Genomic DNA, 20,492 nt, shown 5'->3' with positions numbered 1-20,492 from the left:
GGACCCCTCATTGCCTCTAAAGTAGACGAAGTTCTGGTATAGGATGAAGAAATAAAGATAAATCGTTTTTTAATAGCACGTCTGTGCGTGGCACAGGTTGGAACCACAGTGCTCCGGGATTGGCGCAGCCATGTCCAGGGGAGCGCTGCGGGAAGGATACAATGTTTCTAGGCCCCGGCCCAGGAACGCAGCGGGAAGGATACATTGTTTCTAGGCGCAGTGAAACCGTGGCAAAGCGCCTGAGCCTCAACTCCTGAAGTGGGCATTAATGTGGAAAGAGGTTGTTGGTGTTTGTTCTTCATTCTAGAAGAGGGCCCTGACATCAGGGTGAATTTATCTATCTTGTAGAAGAAACATAAGGAATTATGTAGCGATATACTCTACAATATTGAGAAAATGATGTTATTACATCAAAATTTTCATTAATATCTTCCATCATTTTTTCATTTGTTTTATATCTATAAGGTCAGCCATGCAAGGGAGTTTTGCCCAAGGGAGTTTTAAGGAGGAGTTTATTTTTCTAATTTGTGTGTACTTGTGTGTCCCTGTAGGCCTCCTTTATTGTAATTAATGCCATTTTTTTCTTTTAAATTACTTTGCTTTACTTAAAACAAAGAGGTCAAGGCCAGTAGAACCCTGGAAATCTATAATCTCCCAGCATCAAACCAGTATATGACCCACAGAAGTTCCCAGAACCCCTTTTCACATAAAGACAGCGAGAGGTTCCCAGATTCCTTTTTCACATAACTTAAGCAAAGACAGAGGGATTAGGAAATTTGAGTTAGTAAATAGCCCACAGGGAATTAGTACTGGGATTTAGAGGTTGAAGGGACCTTAGAGTCAATACTCATTATGTAGACATTCCCACAGGACTCAAAGATACTGTATTGTCTTACTTGGATGGTCACAACTGTTATAGTTGTGTTGTCCTACACAATGGATCTGTCCTGGGAAGATCGCTCAAGCCCCAAAACTAATTGTTTTATGTTCCACCTTCCCTCTCCCTTCCCCATTATGATCATGTAAATAATATCTGCCTGAACTATGACAAGGTAGAACTCCAATCAGGAGAAACCCCATGATTTACAAATTGGTTCCTTACAATGAAAAAAATTAAAGCATCATTTGTTTACTGGCACTCTCTCTGGCCTACTATTGAGCTCTATCTAGCTTAGTAAAATTCAGTTTAACTCAGTGAATTACATTCAAGTATTGACTGATTTGATCTCTTTGCTGTTCAAGGGACTCTCAAAACTCTTCAGTTCTGAGGCATTCAGCTTTCCTTATAATCCAATTCTCACAACCATACATTACTATTGGAAAAACCATGGCTTTGACTTTGTTAGCAAAGTTATTCTTTCTTTTTAGTATAGTATCTAGACTTTCCATAGCTTTCCTTTCAAGGAGCAAGAGTCCTTTAATTGCATTACTATAGTCACTTGTCTGAAGTGAAGTTTGAGCCCAAGAACATAAAATCTGACACTACTTGCATTTCTTCTCCTTAGTATATGGAATCAGTTGCCAAGGTCTTCAGGGATATTTTTAGTTTTGGGGGGTGTGTGTGTGTCTGCCTCTTCAAGCCAACTTTTATATTCTCCTCTTGCAACCTCATTAGTAGGCTTACTTAATTTCTCTTCACTTTCTGTCATCAAACTAGATTCATCTGCATATCTGAGATTGTTGATATTTCTCCTGGCAAGCTATAAAATGTCGTTTGATTAATTTAGTCACATGTTTTACCCTGCATATGAGTTAAATTAATAAAGTGACAATAGACAGCCTTGTCAGACTCCTTTTCTAATATTAAACCAATCAGTTATTCCATGTGCTGTTCTAAGTGTTACTTCTAGGTCAACAAAAAGGTTCCTCAGGAGACAAATAAGATGATCTGGTACTCCCATCTCTTTGAGAACTTTTTATTCTCATTTTGTTGTGATCCACACAAAGGCAAAGTGTAGTCAATGAAACAGAGGTAGATGTTTTTCTGGAATTCCCTTGGTTTTTTTTCATAATTCAATGAATGTTGGTAATTTTATATCTCTAGTTCCTTTGCTGCTTTGAAAATTAGTCAGTTCTTCCCCAGAAGCATATTGGACACTTTCTGACCTGAGGGGCCAGATGTAATCTGTTTTATTATTTTAATAGTATCCATGGGGTTTCCTTGGCAAAAATACTGGAGGGGCTTGACATATCCTTCTCCAGCTCATTTTACATACACAGAAACTGAGGCAGAATTAAATGACTTGCTCAGGATAACACAATGTCTGAAGACCAGAGCTGAACTCAAGAAGATAAATCTTCCTGACTTTAGGCCCAGCACCTATTAGCTTCCCAAGGTAGTTTTTGGAGTTTTTTTGCAAGGCAATGGGGTTAAGTGGCTTGCCCAAGGCCCCACAGCTAGGTGATTATTAAGTGTCTGAGACCACATTTGAACTCAGGTCCACCTGACTCCAGGGCTAGTATCCACTGCCACTTAGCTACCCCTACCCAAGGGAGTTTTGAGGAAGAGTTTATTCCTCTAACCTCAAACCTCCAATTAGAGGGACCACATCTATATAAAGTAAATTTTAAAATATATAAAGTATAAGAGAGATCTGTGAATTCACTGGTTTACTGAACCCCCAAATGGGAAAACTCCCTGTACCAATGTAGGCCCACACATATTCTGCAGAGTTTTCCAGGAAGAATCAATAAGACTTGGCAACTAATTAGATAGGGAGGGCAGAACCTGAATGTCTAGAAAACCTCAGCAGAAATAAGAAAGTTAAAAAGAAGAATGGATTTGAGGGGAAAGATAATGAATATTTTGGAAACAATGAAGAAGATGGCTTAGCAAAAGAAAAAAGTTGAAAATCTAAAAAGAAAATAGATTATATACAAAAATGAAGAAGCAGAAAAATTGTAGCAATAACATGTAAATAGACAATATTCAAAAGATCTTTAAGAATTTAGGAAACAGAATATGTTCTGTACAACACATTAAAGCCAACAAAGTTTGGGTATAGGAAAAAAAGTATGTAAAGAGGAGACAGTAGGGGCGGCTAGGTGGTGCAGTGGATAGAGCACCGGCCCTGTAGTTAGGAGTACCTGAGTTCAAATCTTGCCTCAGACACTTAATAATCACCTAGCTGTGTGGCCTTGAGCAAGCCACTTAACCCCATTGCCTTGCAAAAACTTTAAAAAAAAGAGACAGAGACAGTAATACACTGGATTTCTGAATATAGTATATTAAAATCCAAGAGCCAATAGGAAGGCTATGATTACAAAGAAAGTGCTCATAGGAGTTTTCTGAAAGGAAAGAAAAAATAAGATCAAAGCCTATGATCCTGGGTATATATCTTTCCAGGAAAGTAGAAATATTTAAACAGGTAAGGGCATAAATGACCACACAGAAGAACTAGAAAGAAAAATGTTAAACTTAAAAACTTCCAAAAAGGTGAATGTTGAAAATTATCTTTTCATGTAACTGAAGAAATAAAATATAAAATATTTTTCAAAAAAATTAGAATGGGGTGGCTAGCTAGAGCGGTGGATAGAGCACTGCTCCTGGAGTCAAGAGTACCTGAGTTGAAATCCACCCTCAGACACTTAATAATTGCCAGCTGTGTGATCTTGGGCAAGTCACTTAACTCCATTGCCTTGCAAAAAAAAACCAAAAAATAAAATAAAAAGAATCAGAATGCTTAAAAAGGGGAGGGATTATAAAAACAATTAAGTTTATTATGATTATAAGAAACATGCAATTAATTTGAATTTTGTGAAAAGTTTTGTGAAAAGTTTAAAAATTAGTCAGTTCTTCCTCAGAAGCATATTGGAAAATATGGAAAATAATTGCAAAACAAGTAATAGTTACTTTTTAAAAAATAAAAAAATGAAATCTCTCCTCAAAGAACTCTTTAAAGAATCAATCAGCAAACATTAAGTAAGCTCTTTTACATGCTAGGCACGATGTTAAGCACTGGAAAAACAAAGTCAAAAATGAAACCCTTGCCCTAGAGGAGCTTGCATTCTATTTTGAGAAAACAACATATATCTATCTATAAAAGTATATATAAGAGATGTACAAAACAAATACAAGCTAACTGAGCCAGGGAAGGCACCAACTAGTTGGTGGGGATCAGGAAAGGCCTTATTTGGGATGGTGCACTTAAGGAAAGTAGGTACATTAAGAGGGACAGGTTGTACAAAAGTACAGAGATGGGGAATGTACTTAAATTCATTTAAAAAAGACCTAGCTCTTCTCGGCAGTACAATGATCAAAGACAATTCTAAAGGACATCTAAAAGATGAAAAATTCTATCTACATTGAGAGAAAGCCTATGGTGTCTGAATAGAGATCAAAACATACTATTTTCAATTTTTCAAATTATTTTATGCTTTATGGTTTTTCCCCTCTCACAGTTTTTTCCTTTTGTGCTGATTCTTCTTTCACAACATGACTAATATGAAAATGTATTTAACATAGTTATACATATATATATATATATACAAACATATATAGATATATAATCTATATCAGATTATTTGCTGTTAAAATGAGGAGGGAGTAATGGGAGGAAGAGGGAAAATGTGGAACTGAAAATTTTACCAAAAATGAATGTTGCAAGTAGTTGGAAAAATATATTTATATTAAAAAGAAAAAAAGAGAGAAATCATGAGCAGACAGGTTTCAGAAGAACCTGGAAAGATTTGCATGATTGTTACTGAGTGAAGTGAGCAGAACCCTGAGATTATTATACCCTTAACAACAATATTATGTGATAATCAACTATGAAAGACTTAGTTCTTCTCAGCAGTACAGTGATCAAAGAAAGTTCTTGTGTTGGGAAATACCATCCACATTCAGAGAAGGAATTATAGACCCTGAATGCAGACCAAAGAATGCTATTTTCATTATTTTTAATTGTATGCTTTTTCTTTCTCACCTTTTGTTCTGATTCTTCTTTCACAATATTTGTAATATGGAAATATGTTTAACATGATTGTACAAGTATAATCTATATCAGATTACTCACTGTCTTAGAGAAGGGGGAAGAAAAGGATGAAAAGAGAAAATTTGGAATTCAAAATTTTACCAAAAAAATGAATGCTGAAAACTGCCTTTACATGTAATTGGAAAAGAATAAAAATTTTAAAAAGAAAATATTAAAAATAGTCATATTATTTATATGAAGGTACCATAAAGAATTTTAGCTGTATCTGACTAAAAGCAAATTAGTCCTCTTGCTGTTCTTATTTTTTTGTTTTTCCATAATTTCTTACCTCCCACAGGGGTTTAGACTTTAGACATATATACTTACTTCAGTACTAGAGGAAAATCCCTTGAAAGAGTAATTCAGGCTTTATCTTATATTCTCCTGATCATTATACTTATACCCCATAGTCCCAAGGAAGATCCTAAGTAAATCTTAGGTATGGGTCATATCTAGGATAGATAGAAATTAATAGACTTTCTTTTACAAAGGTTTCCAAAGTAGTTGTTGTTTGTGTTTTCAAAGAAAGGATAACATCTTGACTTGTGGATGAATTGGATTTTAGTGGGACAGAGTTGCACAAATTCATCAGCCTCACTCTCTTTTCCAAAGTCATCCAAGGCCAGTAGTAAGACAAAAGACAGGATATCTGCCAATGGTACTGGATGTAGTGGATGACCTTGTTGTCTACAATGTTAAACCAATCTGTAAGTGCTCCACAGTGCCTGCTTCATTCACTTCATGACTGTTGGAATAAATTGTTCTCAACTACCCATTCTGCCAGGGGAAGTCTTCAAACATTTGAGCAGATAGCACTCTGAAGTAATGTGTGCACCTTGCAAACTTGAAAGAGTAAGTGCTAGCTAATATTCTAAAGTCATTTCACTCCTCTGAGACTCAGCTTTCTTAACTGCTACATGGAATGACATTTTCAGTTCGTTTCTTACTTAGCCACCAGGAGGGGCAAATGGGATAAAGCATATTAAGTGACTTGTAATAATAGAGTGTGACAAGTGGGGGGGGGGGGGATTTCACGGACAAATTTGAGGCTCATTGGTTGCCCTCAATCTGGTTTTAACCTATCTGCTGAGAGAGTTTACTGGGGTGTGGTCCCTGTGTGTGCTACAGCTTCTTGGAACTACAGGTAAGAATTGAGTACCAATTAAACACCAAAGGTGGATGAGCAGCCTGAAAAGAGGTTGGCAGGCCTTCATACCAGAAATGCTAGTCCTCCTTGAAGTTCCCATATACCCATACAAAGCATTAAATAGCAGGTGTACAATGGTTATTTAGTTTCTTCATTGCAAAAGAAAGTCAAAAACTCAAAACACTAATAATAAATATGAATGAACACATATTAAAAATATAAGTTTTAAGTGATTGCCTCTATTTTCTCTTCTAGAAAAGAATCTCAGAAGTCTTGTAAGGTTATAGAACAAATGTCACTTTCTGCTAAGTAAGCACTGAGGAATGATTCAAGATACATATCTTCTGGCAACCCAAAGTTAAGTCTCAGTCATTCAGCTCCTGAATTTTCCTAATAGTGGTGTTCTCCCTCTGAGAAGTGCTGTAATTGCAAGAATCACATCCTGCTAGTAATCGGCACCTAACTAAGCAATTCCCAAACTCTGGAATTCACAAAGAAGTCACCAGGAACATTCAGGGAAACACAGAACAGAAGCATTAGAGAGGTGTTTGAGATCCAGTCCCAGGCTCACCTGGGCAAGCACATGATTTGTTGCCATGTGCAAATAGCCAATAGCTGCTAGGGGACTGGAAAATAAATACTTCCTTCTCTTTTTGGACATCCAAAGGAGAACTATCACCATTGATGTCCCAACAAAAGGATCACCTGAAAAGAGAGAAGTCATTTTCTCATTTCATGCAGTTCATAAAGCAGTCACCAAAGTTATCTTTCACATAACACTGCTCTTTATCCCATTATGGAATAAAGGATCCAAAGGATCAACCAATTGTTGGTTACATATCCTTTTACAAGGGATCCAATCAAAAAGAGTCAAACTTATTTCCATGAATGATTCTTGGAATTACTCCTACAACAATGTTTGTACTTCCAGTTCAGAGCCTCATTTACTAGTGAAGAAGCTATATTGTGGAGTAGGAATCTCTTGGAAAATGAATGGAAGATGGAAGAAGAAGCTGCTAACTTTTATCCATCTACAGGTGGACAAAACTAAATTGTAATAAACTAGTCATGTCATAATTCCACAGTAGACTCCTGTAAGGGTATAATACTGAGGCTAACATCTCTCAATCATCAAGGAAGTCTACAAAAAAACCAGAATGGCCTCCTATTAATTATCTGTGTTAAAAACTAAAAGGAATATTTTTTGAGAGATCATCTTGACAAAAGACAGACTGAGATGAGTAGAGAAAGGCTTAAAGGTGATCATGTTTTTTAATCCACAGGGTTCTATTGCTTTGAATGGGAATTCTATTCAACTAAACTTTGTAGACTAAAGCCAACACTAGTTGAACAGAGTCATACTGAAATCTTATTAATTTATAATGTGCTTTGATTATCTTTTTGTACCAGTACACTTCCCCCTACAAACACCAAACTCACAAACTTGTATCCAATTGTTTCTTTAGAAATTTGTTATTTAGGGGGCGGAGCCAAGATGGCAGGGTGAAGGCAGAATTTCCCGGGAACTCCTTTCCCCCAAAACTCCAAAGGCCAATGAATTATGACTCTAGCCAGAATTTAGAGGGGCAGAACCCACAGAAAGACTGAATGATACATTTTCCTAATACAAGATAACTTAGAAGTTCTGCAGGAAGGGTGTGTTTCACCAGAACCCAGAATTAAAAAAAAGAAGCACAGCCCCAGAACAGCTTGAAAGGATGGGGAGAGAATTCTACTACACCAGAATGAGTGTGGAGTGAGGGAGCACCAGCCACAGAAACTTCAGTGAGAATCTGGAGAAAGCAGCCTGCACCCCCAGAGATGGTAAGGGAGTCAGGGAAGACTGCAGAGATTTCTCTGCTCTCCCTCAGGGTAGGACTCTGCTGTTTGCCTACACTCAGATCAAGATTGCAGTTTGGGCTTCCATACTAAGATAGCCAAGCAGGACCGTTCCTTATAGCTTCAGGGTAGAGGGAAATATGGAATATGGGGGGGGGGGGCATCTACATATCAAAGCACAAGCAAGAGAACATAAGACCTTGGAGAAATAAAGGTCCCAGTGGGGTGTCCCAAAAAAAACAACCCAAAGCCTTGGAAGTGCTGTGGATTGGTCTTGGGCTGAGGAAATGAATAAACAACAGAAAAGAATCTGACCATAGAGAATTACTTGAGTCCCATGGAAGATCAAAACACATACTCAGATGACAAAATCAAAGCTTCGATATCCAAACCCTACAAGAGAAACAGAAAATGGGCTCAGACTATGGATGAGCTCAAAAAAAGACTTTGAAAAGCAATTAAAGGAGGTAGAGGAAAAATAGGGAGGAGAAATGAGAGCAATGCAGAAAAATCATGAAAGCCAAATCAACAACTTGGTGAAAGAATTACAAAAAAAAAAAATACTGAAGAAAATAATGTTAAAAACCAGTTTAGGCCTAATGGAAAAAGCAAAACAAAAAGGCAAATGAGCAGAAGAATGCCTTAAAAAGCAAAATTGGCCAGCTGGAAAAGGAGGTAAAAAAGCTCTCTGAAGAAAATAACTCTTTCAAATGCAGAATGGAACTAAAGGAAGCTGATGACTTTGCAAGAAATCAGGAAGAAATAAAACTCTTCCAAAAATGCCAAAAATTAAAAGAAAATGTGAAATATTTCATTGGAAAAAACAACCAACCTCAAAAACAGATCCAGAAGAAATAATTTAAAAATTATTGGACTATCTGAAAGCCATGATCAGGAAAAGAGCCTAGACTTCATTTTTCAAGAAATAATACAGCAAAATTGCCCTGAGATCCTAGAAGCAGAGGGTAAAATAGAAATTGAGGGAATTCACTGGTCACCTCCTGAAAGAGATCTCAAAAGAAAAACTTCTAGGAATATGATAGCCAAATTCCAAAACTCCCAAAGAGAAAATTCTAAAACCTTCCAGAAACAAACAATTCAACTACGGAGGCTCCATAGTCAGGATTACACAGGATCTGGCATCATCTACATTGAGGGCTCATAGGGATTAGAATAAGAAATTCCAGAAGGCAAAAGATCTTGGTTTACAACCAAGAATCAACTACCCAGCAAAACTGAACTTTCTCTTTCAGGGGAAAGATGAACTTTCAGTGAAACAGAGGACTTTCAAACTTTCATATTAAAACAACCAGAGCTGAACAGAAAGTTTGATCTCCAAATACAGGACTCTGGTGAACCATAGAGGGGGTGGATGAAAAGGACTAACTATGAGGAATTTAATGATATTGAACTGTTTGTATTCCTGCATGGGAAGAAAATATTGATAACTCATATGAACTTTCTTATTTATAAGAGCTGTCAGAAGGAGCATATATAGACAGGACACAGAAAGGAGCGGAATATAATGGTATAATATAGTAAAAAAAATGGAGTCAATGGTGATAAAGGAAAGTACTGAGAGGAAGTGAAAGCAGATGAAGAAGAAGCTACGAAATTTCATGTAAGAGTCAAGAAAAAACTTTTTTCAATGGAGTGGAAAGGAGGAAGGCAAGGAGGAATGAATGAGCCTTCATTCTCATCAGAAATGGCTCAGAGAGGAAATAACAAACACACTTGATAGGGTGAGGAAATCTATCTTACCCTAGAGAAAAATGAGAAGAAAGGGACAGAATAAAGAGGAATGAAGGGAGGGAAGGGGGAAAATAGGTGATAGAAGAGAGGGAAGATTGAAGGAGAGGGTATTCAGATACAATACACTTTTGAACAGGGCAAGGATGAAAGGAGAGAAAGAAAATAGAATAAATGAGAGTGGGGAGGAATAGAGTAGAGTTACATCTAGTAATAGCAACTGTGGGAAAAATATTGAAGCAACTTCTCTGGTGGACTTATGATAAAGAAAGACACTCAGCCCAGAGACAGAGTCATTGGAATCTGAACACAGACTGAAGTACATTTTTTTTTTTCTCTCTCTCTCACTGTCTTGAGGTTTCTCATTTTCTTGGGGGTAGAGGGGGATTTATGTTTACTCTTATAACAAAATTATTGTAATAAAAGTAATAATAAATTAAAGTTCACTTGCAATAAAAAAGAAAACAGGAGGGATGGGAATTCAGGGAAACCTGGAAAGATTTGCATGAACTGATGCTGAGTGAGATGAGCAGAACCAGAATAACATTGTACACCCTAACAGCAACATGGGACTTGTTCATTCAATCAGTGCAACAATCAGGGACAATTCTGGGATATCTGCAATGAAGAATACCATCTGGATTCAGAGAAAGAATAGTGGAGCTTGAAAAAAGACCAAAGACTATTACCTTTAATTTGGGGGCCAGGATCCATTATCTTACTATATAATTCTGCTATCTCTTATACTTTATTTTGCTTCCTTAAGGATACAATTTCTCTCTTATCACATTCAACTTAGATTAGTGTATACCATGGAAACATTATGAGGACTAACAAACTGCCTTCTGGGGGGGATGGGAGGAAAGGAAGATTGGGGGAAAATTGTAAAATTCAAAATAAATTAAATTAAATTTTAAAAAAAGAAATTCATTATTTATCACCTTCTGTGGTATTAGGTGAGGATATAATGAGAATAATTTTGAAAAGTAAAATAATTGATGTTTCTTTTTGCTTGGTTTACTGTTTGGAATTAGATTAAGTGACCTCTGGGCTCCTTTCCAGTTCTAAAATTCTATTATTTTATGATAGATGAAATTTATTTTCATTACTGAGTGAATAGTCATAGGTCATAGTCAAGGGTCACCTAGAAAACTGGCTTGAAGTCATAACCCTATTGCCTTCTACTGACCTTTTTCTACCTCCATCTATTAAAAACAATTTCCCTAATGAGTAATTTATAGTTCTTTTAGTAATTATTGTTTTCTAATGTGATTCTAATACATCTTTGATGCTTCTTTCCCTAACATACAGAATAAAATAGACAGGAGATCAGGGAGGAAATTAAGCAAGATTTATTTATTAATCTCTCCACTAACTTGGAAAATCAGTTCTGGGAAAAGATGCTTGCTATGCCATAATCTCTTTCCTTTACAATCTTAAATTCAAGGAAAATACAGTAGTTTATGCCCATATAATAGATGAAGAAAAGAAATGCAAAGAAGATGATAACTTGTCTTGGTCACACAACTAACTCTTGGAGTTAGGATTTGAACTCATCTTCCTAACTCTAGGTCTATCACCATAGCCACTATGCCATACTAATAGCTGCTATGTCATCAACCAAGAAATTTTTAATGAGCATCTATCATATAAATGCCTAGCACTATGTAATACAAATGTAATACAAATGTTTTAAATATGATTCTTATTCATAAGAAGAATACAACCTAGTTAAGAATGTAAGCTTTTATACACATATAAAAATGTACAGATATGTATACATATATGTGTATGTGAGTGTGTATATATATGTATATGTGTATACATTTGTGTGTATTTATGTGTGTATATTTTATATGCATATATATACATATATGTATATATATATATATATATATATATATATATATATATATATATATATATATATATATATCCAAGTTTGATTGTAACCTGGGGTGGGGGGAGCAACAGAGCACAAAAGAAAACCTACAAGGAAGGAAAGAAGAATGGAAATTTTGAACAGAATGTGTGGTAGTATTTATTTTTGTTTTATATGGTGAATACTCTCTTATGCTTTGCTACAAAGTTTTTTTCTTATTTTGCATTTAAATTTGAAAATAAAAGTGTTTTAAAAAGAAGGTAAGCTTTACAAACACAGAACTTTAGTCCTATAAGTCCTGAAGATGAGATAATCCAAACCCTTCAGTTTGCAGATAGGAAAATAAGAGACAGCAAAATCAAACCTTAGCCCTGCTTTGCCATTATATAAGATCTCACAAGTCATTAATGAGCTTAAGCTTAAAAGATCTTAAGATCTTAAGCTTAAACCCAGGCCTACTGACTCTCAAACCAGGGCTCTTCCTACTGCATCAATTAAAACTTGAAAAAATGTATGATGAAAAGATGATTATGAGCAATAGAGAACAATTAATGAAGTGGGTGAGGAGCCTCTGAATTCTCATTGACATACCAACCACCTCTTCCCTCTACTTATACACATTAAATGCCCTAGGCTTTTGCTCTTCATTATTTGTTTCTGCTGTCACCTACTTGTGGCTATGAATATAAATGGGATGCTCACAATTGAGAATGAATAAAGGAATGCTTTTAATCATTTTGACTTCTGGTGAGAAATTAACTTCTTGATTGAGGCATTGTCACTTGCTCCATCAAATTTATTATCTGTTTTTTAAAAAGATCATGGAATTTTGATTGAGAGCTAAAAAAAATCCAAGAGCTGATTTATTTTTTCTAGAATACACCTACATATTTTATTATGTTTTCCTTAGCACTTTGTCTAGATAGATTTTATAGCACTTACCTTCCGAATTAATAATGCTGGCTCTATCTTCAATGAGTTTCTGAAATTATAGCCCTTCAGAAAAGTCATTTTGCATTGATTGTTCACTGCTTAGCTGTTTGAATTAGCACTAAGACTATTTAAATAGATCCTCAGTTTGGGATTAATCTATTATCACAAGCACTTTATAGGGTGACTATAACTGACATGTCTGTCAGTCTATTCCTTCAATTTATTGATAATTAAATTAATAAAATCCTATATCTAAGACCCTATAATGCATGGGGACATAGAGAGGACCTCAGTTGCTGAAAGGCTACATCATTAGGTTCAAGCTCATGCAGGGCCTATTGAATCAGAAAGACTTAAATTTTGAGCTTGGAGACAGACCTCTAGAACCAACCTAGCTAAGTATGAAAAGGTTTATCTTGAGAAGGCTGACCACTAGCTAGGTAGGGTGATACATGTCTGCAACTTCAGGTCCTGGTGGATCTCTTGGGCTCAGGAGTTCTGAGATGCAGTGGGCAAAGTTGTTCAAGTTTCTATACTAAATCCAACACCAATATGGTAAGCCTTTGGGAGCAGGAGACTCCTAATGAGGGGTGAACTAGTCTAGGTTGGAAATGGAGCAAGTCAAGGCTCCCAATGATGATCAGAAATGTGGTAAAGTTCATGAATAGTTCCTGCATTTCCAGCCTGGATAATATAGAGATACTCAGTTTTTCAAACAAAAGAAGGTTAGCAAAGAAGGGAGTGATCAAGGGAAGGAGGAAGAAAGAAATAAAAGGAGAGTTGACAAACAGATCTGAGTCAGGGGAGCACTTACATTGAAGAAATTATAGCTATATAAATTATAGCTATCTTGAAACATCAAAATTTAAATTATATAATTTAATTATATAATTTAAATTATATATATTAAATTATATATAAATTATATATATTAAATTATATAATTTAAATTATACAATAACAAATACAACAAATCCAGAGGACTGTGCTAGACACAGTCTAATAAGAGTATAGGATTGTGAGATCAGAGATTAGAGAATGGAAAAAGGTCACAGAAAAGATCTAGTCTATTATCATAGATGTCTCTAAAGAAGCTTGGAATCTATTCTATTCAGATCTCTCACTTTACAAATGAGTAATCTGAGGCTTAGAGAGGTTTGAGTGACTTACCCAGGGTCATAAAAGCTGCTTGTCTGTATATATCCCAGAACAGATGGAACTCACATACAGCACCAGCTCAGGAGATACAATTAATAAAAACAATCTTAGCCATATGGTTTACATTTCCATTTATAACTAGTAAATAATTTGTCCTTATTGAGTCTCATATAATTAGTCTTTGATGTTTATCTTATATTTTTCTTGGATCTTCTATGTCAAATTTTCTTTTAAGCTTGGGTCTTTTTGCAACAAAATCTTGAAAGTCTGGCAATTGAATGAATGTTCATATTTTTATTCAGGATTATGCTTAACTTTTCTGGGTATGATAATTTCAGTCCCAACCCCATTCTTTTGCTCTTTGATATATGGTCTTTCATCACAGCCACTGGTAGGTCTTGTGTAATTCTAATTATGGCTCCTCCATATTTAAATTGTGTTTTTTTCCTTGTTGCTTTTAATATTTTCTCCTTAACCTGGGGGTTTGGGAATTTGACTATGATATTCAGTTTTCCTCCTCATATCCCTTTCAGGTGGTGACTGGTGAATTTTTTTATTTTTACTTTCCCCTCTTGTTCTAATACTTTGGGACAATTTTCTTTAATTATTTCTTGAATTATTGTATCAATATTCTTTTTTTGATCATAGCTTTCAAGTAATTCAATTATTCTTATGTTTTCTCTCCTTTTTCTTTTTTTTGGTTTTTGCAAGGCAAATGGGGTTAAGTGGCTTGCCCAAGGCCACACAGCTAGGTAATTATTAAATGTCTAAGGCCCGCATTTGAACTCAGGTACTCCTGACTCCAGGGCCGGTGCTCTATCCACTGTGCCACCTAGCTGCCCCTATCTTTTCATTCTTTGTAATTTGTTTTATTATTTCTTAGTTTCTAATAACTTCACAGGCTCCATCTTGTCCAATTCTAATTTTCTTTCACACACACACACACACACACACACACACACACACGTATATTGTTTTCCAATTATATATAATAGTAGTTTCTACCTATCATTTTTGTAATGTTTGAATTTTACAATTTCCCCCCATCCTCCCTTCCCTCCCCCCACCCCCCACCCTGAGAAGGCAGTCTGATAATCTTTACATTGTTTCCATGAAATACATTGATCAAAAATGAATGTGCTGAGAGAACAATCATATATCCTTGAGGAAAAAATAAAATATTAGGATACCAAAATTAAGTAGTTCATAAGGCAACTTAAAAAAATTTGAAGGTAATAGTCTTTGGTCTTTGTTTAAACTTCACAGTTCTTTCTCTGGATTCAGGTGGTATTCTCTGTCACAGATACCCTAAAATTGTCCCTGATTGTTGCATTGATGAAATGAGCAAGTCCATTAAGGTTGTTCATCACCCCCATGTTGCTGTTAGGGTGTAAATTGTTCTTCTGGTTCTGCCCATATTGCTCAACATCAGTTCATCCAAGTCTTTCCAGGCTTCCCTAAAATCCTATCCCTTCTGGTTTCTAATAGAACAATAGTTCCATAACATACATGTACCACACTTTGTTCAGCCATTCCCCAACTGATGGACAGTCACTCCATTTCCAATTCTTTGCTAACACAAACAGAGCTGCTATGAATATTTATGTACAAGTGATATTTTTACCCTTTTTCATGATCTCTTCAGGGTATAGACCCAGTAGAGGTAATGCTGGATCAAAGGGTATACACATTTTCACTGCCCTTTCTGCTCTCCAGAAAGGTTGTATCAGTTCAAAACTCCACCAACAATACATTAGTATCCCAAATTTCCCACACCCCTTCCAACATGGATCATTGTCCTTTCTGGTCATATTGGCCAATCTGAGAGGTGGGAGGTGGTACTTCAGAGATGCTTTAATTTGCATCTCTAATCAGTAATGATTAGAGCAATTTTTCATATGACTATTGATAGTTTTGATTTCCTTATCTGCAAATTGCCTTTGTATGTCCTTTGACCATTTGTCAGTTGGGCAATGGTTTTTTTTTTTTATAAATTTGACTTACTTATCTTTATATTTTAGAAATGAGTCCTTTGTCAGAAATATTAGTTGTAAAAATTGATTCTCAATTTACTACATTTCTTTTGATCTTGGTTGTGCAAAAGCTTTAATATAATCAAAATTATCCAATTTTCTTTTAATAATGTTCTCCATCTCTTACTTGGTCATAAACTGCTTCCCTTTCTATAGATCTGACAGGTAAACTATTCCTTGATCTCCTAGTTTGCTTATAATATTATCTTTTATGTCTAAATGCTGTACCCATTTTGATCTTAACTTGGTATAGGGTGTGAGATGTTGGTTTAATCCAAGTTACTACCGAACTAACTTCCAATTTTCCCAACAGTTTTATGGAAGAGAGAGTTCTTATCCCAGAAGTTGAAGTCTTTGGGTTTATCAAACAACAGATTACTGTAATCATTTCCTGATGTCTCTTTTGCACCTGGGCTATTCCACTGATCTACCACTCTATTTCTTAGTACCAGACAGTTTTGATGACTGATGATTTTAATTATATTTTTAGATCTGGTAATGTTAAACCACCTTCTTTTGCACTTTTTCCCCCTTAAATCCTTGGGTATTCTTGACTTTTTCTTTCTCTATATGAATTTAGTTACAATTTTCTAGCTCATTAAAGTAATTTTTTGGAAGTTTGATTGGTAAGGCACTAAATAAGTAGTTTAATTTAGTTAGAATTGTCATTTTTATTATATTAGCTTGTCCTATCCATCAGCTGTTGATATTTGCCCAGTTATTTAAATCTGATTTTATTTCTATGAAAAGTATTTTATAGTTGTTTTCATAGAGTTTCTGAGTCTGCCTTGGCAGGTAGACTCCCAAGTAGTTTATATTGTCCAGTTACTTTAAATGGGATTTCTCTTTCTAGTTCTTGCTGCTGTATCTTGCTAGTGATATATAGAAATGCTGAGGATTTATGTACCAATTCTAATTTTCAAGGAGCCATTTTCTTCCTTAAGATTCTGGATTTCCTTTTCTAGTTGGTTAACTTTCTTTTCATAATCTTATTTGGATTATTATTTTTTTTTAAAATTCTCAAATACTTTTATTTGGTGTTTAAAGTGTTTTGAGTTCTTCTATGAATTGTTTTTAAGCAGGTAGCCATTTGATGGCTTTTTTGGCTTCCATATCTTCCTCTGAAGATGAAATCTGGTCTTTCTCTATTCCCACAGCAACTGCCTATGTTTGGACTCTTTCTTCTCTTCCTGTTCATTCTTTTTACTTTAATTTTTTATTTTTAGCAGCTTGTTGTTTAGCAGTAGGACTTTTGTCCTGGGTCCTGAGTCAACTTCTGGACTCCTTATACCTTCCAAACCACAGCCCCTCTACACACTGTGCTGGAAATGATCTTACTTCCTGAGAACCCTCCAGTGGCTATAACCTTTAGCTCTCCACTCTGCCCTTGGTACTAAGACCAACAACTAAGTTCTCTTGTAAGTGTCCACAGCCAGCAGTGTCCCCCTGCTACTGCTTCTGCACTCCCTAGGTGTAGGATGATTCCTTCTTGTCCAGGACCAGGTTTCTGCAGCACAACTGGGCCTAGCTTCCCTTATCAGCAAAGGTTTCCTCTCTTCCTCCCTCCCCTCTCAGACTCCCAACTCTCCACTCTGTCCAGAAAGGAAGAATTCCTCTGGCTGAGGTGGAAGTTACTTCCTACTCCAGCTGCCTCAGAACTTCCCTGTTGCTGTTTCTGGGAGCTAACCTTTGGAGGTGTTTATACTTCACTGGGACCCTACCTTAATCAGAGATCTTTCTTTATATCTTCTCTACTTGTGCCAGGAAGAGAGCTGTACTACCCCAACTCTTGTTTATTTTTGCTGCTCTACATTTACCCTTAGGTGCTTTTTTGACTTGCTTGTGGAGGAAATCTGTAGAGTCTGCCATCTTCCTAGAATACTCTCCTCATTTTCTTGTTTTGACAACATTATTAAACTAGCATATAAGTTGACCTAGATTTTAGAAAAACTTTTGACAAAATATTTCATATTTTTCTTTCCATTTCTTTCCATCTTCTTTGGGAGAAGATGGAAATATAGATTGGACAATGAATTGAATTTGGAAATGAATGTCCAGAGTCAAAGAGTACTTATTAATAATTCAATACAAGTGTGGACGGGGTCTCTAGATGTTCCAGTGATTTGGGTTGTTTTTGTGTTCTTTAACATTTTTATCAATGATTTGGATAAAGGCATAGCTGTTATATTTATCAATTTACAATTGACACAAAGTTCTGAGGGAGAGATAACACAGTAGATGACAGAATCCAAAGGAACCAGTTTGCCATATTAGAGCAATGGCAATTGCTCTAATCTAGTAAGATTAAATTCAGTAGGGAAAAAGGAAGGAAGAGGTTAGCACTTATATATAAAAAGTCAGTTTCCCAAAGTTAAGATCAAAGAATACATGAACATCAGTTCTAAAAGGGATCTGAGGTTTTAGTGAACTATTGGCTTGATATTAGAAAGTAATGTGATATTGCAGACAAAAAAATTAAGATTTTCTTGGGCTACATTATGAGAAATGGCTTCCAGGAACAGGGAGTTGGATGGCCCAATGCACTCTGCACTAACTAGAACTCATCTAGAATGTTAGATTCAGTTCTGAACACCAAATTAAAACTGGAAACTATCCAAAAGAAGTCATATGGGATGATAAAATTCCTTGAAACAATCAGATGAGGAACCAGATGTGTTTAACTTATAAGAATAAAGGCTGGATAAGACCAAGATAGTAATCCTTCAAGTATTTGTAGGGTTGTAATGTGGAAGAAGGATTTGATTAGTTCTGTTTGATCTCAAAAAACAAAATGAGGATCAGTGGATAGATATTGCAAAAAGGTAATTGAAGTTTGATGTCAAAAAAACTAACAATCAGAACTATCTGAAAAGAACTGCTTTGAGAAGGAGTGAACTACCTACCCTTCATTGGAAGTCTTCAAGAAGAATATGAATGATCACTGTCAGATATGTTATACTAGAGATTGTTATTATATATAGATTTGACTAGATGGTTGCTGAAGTCATTTCCATTTCAAATGATGTAAATCTGGGATTCAGTTTTACTATTCCTTTGCTTGTTGATAACTACCAGTTTAAACATCTTAACTCCCCTGCTAGATTATAAATTCCTAGAAAATAGAGACCATATCTTATTTATCTTTATTTTCTTCAAAGTAATTTGGATCTTTCACATAGGCTCATAGAATCAGAGATTTAGAAAAAATAGGATTTTTCTCATAGGGTCACAGAATTAGAGATTTGGAGCTAGAAGAGATCTTAGAATTCCTTCAAATACAGTCCTCATTTTACAGATGAGCAAACTGAGACACAGAGAAGTTAAGTAATCTACCTAGTGTCATTAATATCTGAAGTATGATTTTTGACTTGGGTATTCCTGACTCCAAATCCATTGCCCTATCTATTAAGTCATACTGCTTGTTAATGACATTTGTTGAAGAGTGAATGGATGAAAAAAATGAGCAGAGGAAGTATGCCCCCCCATGTGGGTGGAATAAATGGCACATTCTATAGAAAAGAGGTTCTTAACTTTTTTATATCATGGACCCCTTTGGCAATCTGGTGAAACAAATAGACCTCTTACTCAGAATAATATTTTAAATATACAAAATAAAATATATATGATTACAAAGAAAACCAATTATGTTGAAATACACTTATCAAATATCTTTAAAAATAAGTCCACAAACCCTAGGTTAAGAATTCAGAGAATATTATTTGAAAAGATAATAGTGTGTCTATCTTGATTGTAGAGTTCTATGATTTCTTGTACAGGAACAATCACAATAATAAGAGAGGGCCAGAGATATAGCTATTGCTGACATATAAAATACAGAGAAGACTATTAGCACAGAAACACAGGAGAAAAGTCATTCAATAAGGACTAATCCCTGGAGTTACAGTAACCTACCATGTACAGATTTTTATTTACCAAAATAAAAATACTGTTCATAACACAACAGTAAGAAATAACTGGCTTCTGCCTAAACTGGGAAAATAGTAATCATTTGACAACCTTGAACTCAGTTAATTAACTATTCTCCCTCCCTCTATTCCTTTTTTTTTTTTTTTTTAGGTTTTTGCAAGGCAAATAGGATTAAGTGGCTTGCCCAAGGCCACACAGCTAGGTAATTATTGTCTGAGGTTGGATTTGAACTCAGGTATTCCTGACTCCAGGACTGCTGCTCTATCCACTGTGCCACATAGCTGCACCCATTTCTCTTTCTAAGACAGTCATCTCTGTTGACCCCCAAGTAGTGGACCAGACAAAAAACACCTGCCTACTTCTGTCTGTAGGCAGTCCCAGAATAGGAGAAAGGGTAGTGCAGTGTTCAGGGTTATAATCCACAGTTTCCACTTGCTGGCCTCTTACTTAGCTGCCCTGGCTTCCTTAATAAAATAATAATCTCTAATAAAAATCATTTAACATTCAAAATTTAGAATATTGCTGTGCTTTCTATCTTTTTTTTTTCTTAATGTGTAAATTGATATTTAAGCAGCAGATGGTATTGTGAATCAGAAAGCTAATCAAAGGCAAGACTGGATAATTTTAACATTTGAAAAGAACAAATCAGTGAATTTTGGAAGTGTGGAGCTATTCATAGAATCTTAGAATCAGAAAGTAACTTAGAAACCTAATCCACTCTCGAATTCAACAAAGAAATTTCCTCTACAATAATTGTGACAGATATTCATCCAATCTCTCCTTAAATTTTTTTCATCGACAGAAAGCTCACCACCTTAAAAGGAGTCCAGTCAATGTTTTGGCTGTTGAGT

Source organism: Macrotis lagotis, chromosome 1, assembly GCF_037893015.1.
Source record: "Macrotis lagotis isolate mMagLag1 chromosome 1, bilby.v1.9.chrom.fasta, whole genome shotgun sequence".
In the NCBI taxonomy this organism is placed as follows: Eukaryota; Metazoa; Chordata; class Mammalia; order Peramelemorphia; family Peramelidae; genus Macrotis; species Macrotis lagotis.
Note: the sequence above shows the minus strand (reverse complement) of the source record.